The following is an 11,824-nucleotide window of genomic DNA, read 5'->3' as shown; positions in this document are numbered from 1 at the left end:
ACAGGAATCCTACAGTGCCCTCCTTAGGTATAGCTACCTGCCTTATTATTATTATTATTATTATTATTATTATTATTATTATTATTATTTAATTTCTTTCAAAACCAAAAGGCCCTCTTGTACTGCAGACTGCACGGGCAGCCTTTGCAGATCCACAATCACAGGCAGGGCAATCACCTGATGGCCCCCGAGATTAGAGCTATGTGAAACTCATCATGGAGTCTCAGATGGTGAGACTCCCCATTGCAAAAAAGCCAAAACAAAACAAAAAGACAAAAAACAAACAAACTGCTAGTCACCACCCAGTGACAACAGAAGCTATTTATTTTCCTACCTAGGCTTCTTGTCTTGGAAGCTGCCCTAATCTCCCAGGGGAATTACAGGCAGTGTGAGTTTTGCCTGTTGGCTTTCTGGCTTGCTTTCTGTGCATCTAAATATCCCAATAACCCAATCTCCCGAGAGGGCCTCGTAACCAGGCAACGCAAGTCATGCTCCAATTGTGGAGTCCTCTATCCACTTGGACTGTGATGGGCAGAGCTGCAGCAATTGCATTCAGCTCTCTGTGTCTACAAGCAGCTCACAGGCCCATCCTCTCTTACCAGTATCTAGAAACTGCGATCTAAGTACTTTAAAAAGTCTAAAACAGCACATTTCACCTAAGAATAAGATTTAAAGCAGAGCAGTAACTCCCCCTACCCCAAGCAGAAATGAGGGGAATGGAAGGGGGATATCTCTCATCTGGTGACAGTTTATTTTAGGCCTGATGCTTTCTCCATTTATAATTTAGTGCCACTTGTGTTTTGAGAAAGACGGCCAAGTCAGATGGGTTTCCTAGGCGGGGACTTAATCTACACTGTTAAACACAGCTGTTCTGGTGCCTGAAGTCCTTAAGAGTCCAGCAGGACCTGAGCTAGTAAAATAAACTCAGAGAGGGCCGTCTGGATCTGTGTTTCTACAGACGAACCGAGCATAAATGAGCATAGAGTCAACAGTCCTCCTGGGCCAAGGTCACAGGCAGCCCCAGGACACAGACTTTGGAAGAGCCCCGTCTGCGGTCCATCTGCTATGAGCAAACAGTTCAGAGTTGGACGTTCTGGCCTTTAATCTGCAGGGTTTTTATGGGGGAAAGTGATCCTGATTAGTAATGTCCCTGTCAGCACTTTTTGCAATAAATACTTCATTTATGAGGAATCTGGCCATCAGGTTATGGATGATTACATGACACTCAAACACAGCGTCACTCCCCTGCCTCCACCCACACTTCTGTAACCTAAAACACAGAACCTAATTATCCAGATGAAAGGCGGAGCTTCCTCTCCAGCGCCAGGTCTTTCATTCAGGGCATCTCGTGGCAGTGGCGTGCAGGTCAGTGTTGCACAGATGGATTTGACCAGAAGGAGTTTCTTGGCCAGTTTGAACCGTCTTCCCCTCTGGGCTTGGTTTCTGTGTGCTCTAGCAAGCAGGCTGTGGTCTGGCTCTTCAGGCCCACAGTTCCTTGAGGGCATCCGGAATTCTCAGTTCTCACACCCTAGGCCAGAGTCTCTCCATTTTACCAGATTTCACCATCTTCAGATCGATGTTCTGGGTGTGTTGTCAAAATCACGGCAATCACACCAGTGACAAAGAATACGAATCTGACTGCGTGGGTGTGGGGTTTCTGTGCCTGGCAGAAGCGGTACATAGAACAGCATGGCTTTTTGTTCTGACCACGTACTAAAATTTAGAATGCACGTAGTCAGTGGGCTCATTACATAAATACGCAAAGAAAGGCAAAGATATTCAGAACAATCAGAAACAAACAAAATGCCCACCAATGGGGCATTAGTTTCTTGGTAAGGAGGTATCCATAACGGAGAATGAGTGTACCTACAGAAGCCAGTCGTGTGCATTTGTACCTGTTGGTGTGAGAGATATTCCAAGGCATGTCATATGACAAAAGGAGCGACAGACACATCCGCGGTACTGAGATCCTCCCATGTGTGTGTAAATTAAATAAATCACAGACACTGTGGTCGGCTTTCAGTAGCATCACGATCTTTGCTCTCCATTTTCGGCAAACACAGAAGGAACGCATGATTCCTAACCCACAGCAGCACACCTCAACATGTCCTGTGTTCCATCTTCTTCATCATCATGATAGGTTCTGAAGGTTGTCTCTCCTTTTCTATTCTCAACCAAAAACTTCACTATCATTCCCAGAAGAGCCAGCCAGGCCCCTCTGTTCTCTCTCTCTCTTCCTTCTTCCCTGGGCCCTTTCTTCTCTGGACCACAATCTGGAAGATAAAACATGGCAGACAGGCTAAGTGAACAATAGTTCTTTGCCGTGTTGGAAAAGGCACCCAGACTGCCTATGCATACCCTCTACTATGACATCCTCTTACCTTGTAGCAAGTACAAAGTTACTAAAATATCTACCTTAGAGACACACAGAAGTACCTGCAAGGACATTGGCAACATTCTCAACAATTTTCACCTCAGTTAGAATTTCCCTATGAATTTTGTTCTTGCCTTTCTGTTGTTTTCTAGCTTTTCAATTATTCATGAACATGTTTTGTTTGCACTAGAAATTGAAAAATAAATTCATCAAAGTGCACAAAGAAAGGTCACAATGATGTCACAGGAAACAGTGTATGTGAAAAGTAAAACACGACTTCAGCATTTTGTGTGTGGGGGTGTGTGCGTATTTATGTAAATGCAGTTAAACTACCTCTTCCTGTTTTCAACATCAATCAGCCCCACTAATTTTGGAATGATTTTAATTCCTCCTACAAGTCAAGTTCTTAAGTTGACTATTTCCATAGATTACTTAATTTATTTTGCCACCCATCAACACTGTTTAATTTATGAGTGCAGTGGGCTCTAACTTGGACTTCACTGATCAATTGCAAGCAGTGTTAAACATCATGAACTAAAGTTTGATCCTTATCCATTCTCCCTGGAATCCATCGTTTTCTTGAGTCACTGTAGTGAGTAGGAACTTAGCATTTTATATTTGTATCCATTTCCATCTCTCCACACTAGTGGTTCTCAACCTGTAGGGTGTGACCACTTTGGGGATCAAATGGCCCTTTCACAGGGGTCACATAAGACCATTGGAAACACAGATACTTATATTAAAATTCATAATGATAGCATAATTACAGATATGAAGTAGCAATGAAAATAATTTTATGGTTGGAGGTCACCACAATCTGAGGAGATGTATTAAAGGGTCGCAGCGTTAGGAAGGTTGAGACTCACTGCTCCACACCTCCGTATCCGTGTTACTCCTCCCAAATATATAACTGCTTTTTATTTTCCTTTTATGATTTGTGAGGCAGACAGATTTTCCTCAAAGAAGAGGAGCCAGCTAGAGCAGTTGGACTTCTGACTCATCAGCTTCTCTTAGCTCAGGGAATTCTGCAAAGAAGTTTGTGACATATCCCTGCTGAGGTCCATCACAGAACTTCGGTAGCCAGTGCCAGGCAACGGGCACTCCTTGTTCCCTAGAAAGGAGCTTGTGAATCAGATGCCACCCATTAACACATCCACAAATGCCAACGGGCACCCTTGCTCATGACTGTAAGTTCTATCCTGGGAGTTCCCGAAAGCAGAACTTGTCATCTGACAGCTGTGCTTACACATCCACATTCGTTCCAGATTGGAACTGAATAGCCAAGTCAGTCCTGACTTGAAGAAGATTGGTTTGTGAGGAGGAAAGAAATAACCACTCCTTAAAGCCCCGAATGGCCTTGAACTCTTGGAGACGTGGTTGGAAGTAGGCTTTAGTGGGCAGGCTACAGAACAGGCATTAGAGGGAAATGTTTAAATAGAGGGGAAGTTGCTGGCAGTTCTCCATGGCAGGAAGGGACTCCACAGTTCAGGGATATTATATAGATATTAAGCAGCATTTCAACAACCGTAGCAGGGTACCTGTTTCTTTCTTTCTTAGTCTAGAGAAACTTGCCTTTTTATCCTTTAATGAAGAGCCCTTGTGTGCCAATGTAGGCGGAGAAGCCTGTTGAATAGGAGGCTTATGCTAGACAGGAGCCTCCCCCTCTCCTGTTCTTGTCTGAGTTGGGAGGTATTGCTTTGTTTCCTGGTAAGGAAGAAGACCAACTCGTCAAGAATTCCAGGTTCTTCTACCCTTGAGGGTCGAGCTCAGTAGAGTCATCATTTCCCTTGTGGAGCCTTTCTGACTTTCCTCCCTAGATGACTCTGTGATGTAATCTCACCGTGTACCTCTCCATCACCTCCCCGTCATAATTATGGCTCTGCGTTTACATTGTAGTTCCCTATTTACTACCCAGCGCTCCTGTAGAATTTAACTAACATGGCAAAGGCCACAGAACCAAGAATTTTTTTTGTTAACCGTTATCTTTCTAATGCTTCACACAGTGTTTGCTCTTCTTTAGTGCTCAATAAACACTTTCTGTTGAAAGAGGACTGACTGAGGTGGTTATCTTCAGAGGAATCTCAGTAAAGGTGCCAAAGCAAAGAGGATAACAAAAAGTCCGGAGCAAAGTTATCATGAAGGCAGGAAAGGATGGGACCAGTAGATCCTTCCTGGCTTTGATTTAGAAACAGAAAACGGGCCTTACCAGAAATGCAGAAATGGGGGCTCCTTGCTGCTCAGGTGGTCATGGGTGTCAGGGTGTAATATGGAAGTTGTCATTGAGGGTGGTGGAGGTTATACTTAGTGGCTCTGGTTGCTCAATTGTTATGCTGTAGTTGTCATTAGGACTGGTCTTGACCCATTTTTCCAGAAAGGTTTGTCCTTTATATATATTACAGGGATATATAGTGATAGGGGGGGAATGATAATAATAGTCACAATAAGGGCCTCTCGTTATGATGGGAAGGCTAACCTAGCAAAGGTTAAGAAGTGGCCCTTGTCAGGAGGACTGCAGAGGTCAAGGAAGAAGTCAGAGCAGAAAGTTTCCTGAGGTCCCACTGCTCTGCTCCTGGGCAGCACATGGTTAAACACGGGGCATGTTCTAGAGTCAAATCAACATAGAAACAGCACTTAGCCTTGTTGCCTATTCTGCTACTGGGAGAGCATAAGAAGCTCTTTAGTTGTCTGACCCCACATCATTTGCTTCAAATTCAGTGGCTGGAACCCCATCCCATGAACATAGCCCTTTCCACCTGAACCCAGTAGGGAGATAGCATCCCGAAAGTCACTGGGGGAGAAATTGATTTCCTTATGACTCAGAGGGCCCTGTTCAGTTGTCAGGAAGCCATTGTCACTGAAGGCAATCAAAAGCACCTTCAAATGACAACATCCAGGGTGGATCCTGACACCTATTAAGCAGCAAGGAGCTGGTCTCTGAATTTGCAGTAATGCCGGGCTCTACAGGGAACTGCTTTTTCTTTTGACAGAGTTGCTTGCCTATGACTCAGTTCCTGCCTTGGAAACTTAATGGAGGCCAGGTCACATGAGGGAGATGACATCAGAGCTAAAAGGACAGACCAGCAGTCTGGACTGTCTGTTTTGTAGCCATAGAAGGTCTTGGGTACCACTGCCAAGATGCTTGTTCTGCGGGTTGTTTTCAACTAATGCCAGTTGAGGGAAGAGTCTTTTTATTTTTGTATGAGCAGAGGCCAAATACCCAACCCACAAACCCACTCAGCCTCACCAGTGGAACCTTTAGTTATCAGGTCATTCTTCAGCTTAAAAAGCACAAAATCAAAAACATCCCTTTCACTACTGGCTATACCCCATCATGCGTCCTTGAATTTAAGTTAACCATACCAATTATCCTTATTTTATGTATAAAATAATTGATACTTGAAAATTCAAACTATATGCATGGTACAAGGGGAAAACATTGTGTACCTCTATGGTATATCCACCTCTTTCCCACCAGAAGTAAAGTGTTAATGATTGAAACGTGGCCTTACAGAATGTTTTCTATATGTAAATGGTTGTGTTTTGGAGTTGTATTATGAGTTCGCAAACAATGAATGTATACATATTTAAAAATTACATGGAAACAGAAATGGAAAGACAAACAAAAAAGGCATTATTTCTGTGAACTGTGAGAGTCTTGAAGCAAAAGAACATACCCTACCAATTGATAAATTCCCAGGGCCTAGTACAATTGCATGATGGGAGCTCACTGCATGCTAAAGGAGTGGGCAAATGCTATTGATGATGATCGTTGCTTTCTTAGTTTTAATAGAAGCATAAAAAAGGGTGTGTGCGCACATGTGCACCCCTTCCCCTTGACACCAGCGACATTTGTTGAGAGTGTGCTAAACCCTGTAGTACCTATGGTCAGGTACCAAGGCAAGTATATAAATAACAACAATAAATAAAGAAGTGCTCCACAAACGTCAGAAAAGGAGTGACATGAAATCAAAGGAGGCCTGGGGGCATTTCTACAGAGCAGTATATGCTTATAATCAGGCAATGGGTAAGAGAGTATGAAAGACATTATAGCCCATACCAATTTCCATGGTCAATTTCAAGCTCCCAGTAGTTGCAATAATCGTCTCTTTTCAGCTGATAGAAACCTCCCCCAGCTTGCTGAGGAATCTGAGCACACCAGCCAAGCTTTGGAAGCCCTCTTTGTCTTCCAATCACCCTGACTTCCCGACAAGGTGTTCTTCGGGGGGGTTTAAGCAAGTGAAGGTCAGAAGAATCGGAAAGTGGCTTTTAGACCTGACTAAGCGCACAGAAAATTGCCCTATCCAGCTGAGCATGCTTCACGTCTGTCTTGCTTGACCTCAAGGACTCATTCCCTTCCCACAGTCCTCTTTGCCTCTCGTGTTGTGTAAGCTGCTGCACTATGTCCAGTCCAGCTGTGCAGACTGGGTCCGAAGGCTCTAGGGAACGAAGGGAGGGGGCATACTGTTAAGGTTCCGCTCTCACCAACGTGACCTCCCCCGGGCTTCAATGGTTAGATGTCAAATCTACAGCAGGAACACGGCGCCCTGAGGTGGGAGAGGAATCAGACTGTATCCTACCAGGCACCGGACACATGCTAAGATTTGATGTTCTTCGGAGCCAGGAAACAGTGCAGCAGCCATGGAAGGTATCGTTTCCAGATGCTGGCTTTCCTGCCAGTAAAAACAAAAAAAAAAAAGACATACACGTTTCTAGAAGTGGAACTTCATGATAATAAGTCCACCTTAGATCAGAGTACTATTTTCAGCATGTCTATTTGACTCTGGATTCCAGTGTTTATCGGAAATAATGAGCTAGCCCCTGCCCCCAGCACACACACCAAGAAAATCATATCTACCACTTTGAGACTCTGAAATATGTTTTTCTAAGGGGAAATTTCAAACTACAATATTCTCATTTATCAGACCCAGACTTGTAAAACACTATGAGGTTCTACTTTTACATTAAAAATAAACATGAAAACCAGTTTGTTGGGAGAAAGTCCTTGGAGAATTCAATAGTGCGTTTGATGCCAAAACTAAAGGAAGGGTGGGGAATTAGAGAGACAAAATTTAACTCAGCCTGGATAAAAGAAAACAGCATTTTCGTTCTTTAAACATATCAATGTGCGTTTATTTTATTCTTTCTATGGAGCCTTTCCAAACAGGGCCAGCTGCATAGACACAGCAGTGGAAGAGTCTCACAGTACACATGCGCACAAGAGTGTGTACACCCGTGGTTTAAAGTTTCCTTTTTGAGACAGGCATTTCTCTTCTGTGTGTGTAAGTGTGAGCATGTGTGTGCGGTGTCAGAGGAGGGTGTCTCATTCCCTGGAGGTGGAGTCACTGGTAGTTCTGAGCTGTCGAGAATGAGTCCTCTGTAAGGGCAACAAGTGCTATTCACTAGGGACACAGCCCCTGCACAGGGGACTGAGTGTTCTGCAGGCGTCATCGTGAGACTCTTCATGTTACTTTTCAATAAGCTGGGGTGAGGATAGGTGTGTACATGCATGTTCCTGTATATCGAGGTGTGTGTGTGTGTGTATGAGAGAGAGAGAGAGAGAGAGAGAGAGAGAGAGAGAGAGAGAGAGAGGAGAGAGAGAGAGGAGAGAGGGAGAGAGGAGAGAGAGAGAGAGAGGAGAGAGAGAGGAGAGAGAGGAGAGAGAGAGAGGAGAGAGAGAGGAGAGAGAGAGAGAGGAGAGAGAGAGAGAGGAGAGAGAGAGAGGAGAGAGAGAGAGGAGAGAGAGAGAGAGGGAGGAGAGATCTGCTGTTAGCTTGGAGTCTCAGCCTCTACAAGAGCTGACTTACCCCAGCCCCTCCTTTGACCCTTCCTATGGATTTCTACTGCCTTCTCGTCCTTGCCAGAGCAGAATTCAGGAAAGGTTGCTATAGGGCTAATGTGTCTCACATTATTTAGGGTCTGGGCATCATGATTATCTCATTGTGGCCTCACAGGACCACATTGCACCAGGCAGAAGAACTGCATGGTATAGTTCCTATGATGAACTACATGTGTAGGAATATACCAACTTCAGAAAATACACCAATTTCAGAAAGCTCCCTTGGCAGTTTCATTCTTTTTTTTTCTTCTTCAGTTAATGCCAATTGTTAGGCAGGCATAGCATTAATCTACTTAAGATACCATCTGAGAAAGTCTGACTAAGGAAAGAGAGAAGAATTATGACAACATAGTGATATAATCAAGAAATTAAGAAAAGTGCAGTAATGTCTCGAAGAGAAATGTGGTCCGTTCTGGGGACCTTCAGAGAGGGCAGAGCATTACCCTTGCTGGCGAAGAACAAATGGTTCTTCATCACACAGGAGGGCTGGTGACAGCTTGGGAAGCAAAGGGGGTCAGTGCAAGAGGTGGCAGGGACATCAGCAATCGTGCTGGGAGGACTTCCAGGGAGCATGCTGTTTGTGTTCAGACTGAAGAGAGACGAAGAAAAGGGAGAGAGGGAAGGAGGAAGGGATGGAGGAAGGAAGAGAGAGAAGGAGGGAGAGAAGGAAGGAGGGAGGGAGGGAAGGAAAGAAGGAAAGAAGATAGGGAGGGAGGGAGGGAAGGGAAGAGAAGAAGGGAGGAGAGGGGACGGGAGGAGAGGGGAGGGGAGGGGAGGGGAGGGGAGGGGAGAGGAGAGGAGGGGAGGGAAGGGAAGGGAAGGGAAGGGAAGGGAAGGGAAGGGAAAGGAAAGGAAAGGGAAGGGAAGGGAAGGGAAGGGAAGGGAAGGAAAGGAAAGGAAAGGAAAGGAAAGGAAAGGAAAGGAAAGGAAAGGAAAGGAAAGGAAAGGAAAGGAAAGGAAAGGGAAGGAAGGGAAGGATCCAGGAGGAACTACGCTCTGTACTTGTATGAACTGTGAGAAGGATTTTTATAAAACAGGCTTATACAATGCTAAAGGCCTTCCAGAACATCTGTGCTCTTTAGGACAAAATCCCGAGTTTTTCTCTGGCCAAGTGCACATCTGTCTGCTCTCTCCTCCCCCGGCCCCTCCTTCTGCATTCCAGCATCTCACTAGTCTTTGTTCCTTGAAAAATTGGCACTCTCCATTCTGCATATCCTCGGTAGAGTAAAATCAATAACAAAATGACAGGTTTCCTATATCCCACTTCCAGGCCTTTCTGAGCTCCTTTGCTTCTGACCAGCACCAAGCCGTATTCTGAAGGCCACCATGCTCAGATCCCTGAAAGCATGCTGCCCTTTCAATAGCCACTTGTGTCCCCACCAATAGAGGCCACCTCCGCAGCTGTGGACAGCAGCTGCCATTAGGAGAAAATGCATTAGTTTTCAAGTCCATCATGTTTATAATTCTGTGGGTCAGATGCCCAACACAGGGCACGCTGGGCTGGTCAAGGAGTGGCCAGGACTGTGCTTCTCCCTCGGGTTCTGCCCTTCAACACTCCCTAGTTCTAAAAGCTACCCTCCTTCCCCAACCATGACCTCTGTCCTGGTGGGTTCAGTCCCTTTTACATTACCAAATCTCTGCTTCCCTGTGGTTTTAATAACGGCTCTGCTCCTTTAAAAGGTATTTTGATGTTGAAGTCAGTCTTTTAAGAACTTAAAATTTCAACTTCTTATTTGCAAAGCCTAAAGTCCCTTTGTTTTTCTCAAGCAATGAGTCTAATAGTATACCCTGTGTACAAATAAACTCAGCATAGAAGCTACTCAGGAAAGACCCAGATATATAGATCAAAATAACTTCTGAAGTATATATCTCAATGATTTCTAAGTGTTGACCTAAGGTTGTCATTATATACACATAATTAATTGCATAATTGGACACTTAATTACATTAATAGTCCTAAGTTTTATTAACCATCAGCTCAGAAAATTAAACCCAGTGACAGAAGTTCTTTCTTTCTGAGCTAGCACAGACAATAATGTTTCATTATGATGTTTTCATCCATACACATCATCATGCCTTTATTGTATTCGTCCTCTCTACCCCCACCCCCAAACCATCTTCCTCCAAGTAGCCCGCCTTTTCTGCCTGTCCAGTGACAGACATTTGCATAACAGGTTGTACTTAAAGTCTTCAGAGTCCCACTGTTCGGCTGGCATTGCTATTACACAGGATGGATTTGTGAGCCACCCCAGACCTCTCCTCCTCATGAGACAGGAGCCAGCAAAGGCCCTCCATCACTCCATGACACTCCTGAGAGTGTGTGTGCAAAGGCAGAGAGGGGCGGGTCTTGTGTACACTGCCTTGACTCAGAGAGTCTTGCCACGATTCATGGCCTGCCTGGTTTCCTGAATCCACTTCAGAGAGAGGTTTCTGGGGGATCCAGTGGCATCTGTGCTCATGCAAACCTCTTTCAGTCCCTAGATCGAGCCCCAACCCCCATCCATAGCATAGGGAAAAATATTTCAGAAAGAGGGGATGAAAATCAATGAAGATTGGGACGATCTTGACCGATAACTTGATTGAGTTGAGAAGCACCCAGGAGGTTAGTGAAGCACATGCCTGAGTGTAAGCATTAGGACGCTGGAGATGATGCCAGCTGTGTGGGGAAGATCTGCCCTGAATATGACGCGCCATCCCATAGGCTGGGGGCCCAGCAGGAACAGAAGTCAAAAAAGAGAAAGCCCAACACTGCAATCTCTCTCTCTCTCTCTCTCTCTCTCTCTCTCTCTCTCTCTCTCTCTCTCTCTCTCTCTCTCTCTCTCTCCATCCCTCCTTCTTGCTCTATTTCTCTCCCCCTCCTTCCCTCCCCCTCCTTCCCTCCCCCTCCTTCCCTCCCCCTCCTTCCCTCCCCCTCCTTCCCTCCCCCTCCTTCCCTCCCCCTTCCTTCTCTTCCTCTCCCTGGCCTCCTCCCTGACCTCTATGCAATGAGAAACCCTGCTCTGCCAGGCCCTCCCTCCTATGATGAATTGAACCCAGGAGTCAAATAAATCTTTCCTATCTTAGGTTGTTTTGTTTACATATTTTGTCACAGGGAACAAAGAGTGACTAACATCCAGAGTAAACAAATAATGAATTTCCCCTAAGCTCATGAGCACATCAGTGCCCTCCTGGGCTCAGTACAAGTGAAACGTAGAAAGGAAGCATGTGTTACTTGAATTCTAAGTGTGGAAACTTGAGCTGTACAGCTGGTGCCTAGTTTCCCAGACATCACGGTTGAGTCACGAGTCAGTCCAGTGTGCAGAAGGAGTAATGTCTGTTGCCGATCCCACTTACTGCTTATTCTTGTGTGACTTTCAATAGCCTTCCACTCCAAGCTTCTCTGCTCACATTGTGATTTTTCAGTTCCATTGCTAAGGGAACCTAGCCTTCTTCCTTCTCTGTAAGTAATCTGTGGTTGTCACAAAGGGGAAGGCAAGGGTGGTACCCTAGCATTTGCAGATGGTGATGAAGGAAGGAAAAGTTGTCCTGGATTGTACTCTAGAGCCTAGCACAGTTGTGTAGAGTGTCATTTAGAGCATAGCTGGACAGGCATGAAACTGTTCCTTGTAAGAAGG

Source organism: Peromyscus eremicus, chromosome 9 (assembly GCF_949786415.1).
Source record: "Peromyscus eremicus chromosome 9, PerEre_H2_v1, whole genome shotgun sequence".
Lineage (NCBI taxonomy): Eukaryota > Metazoa > Chordata > Mammalia > Rodentia > Cricetidae > Peromyscus > Peromyscus eremicus.
Note: the sequence above shows the minus strand (reverse complement) of the source record.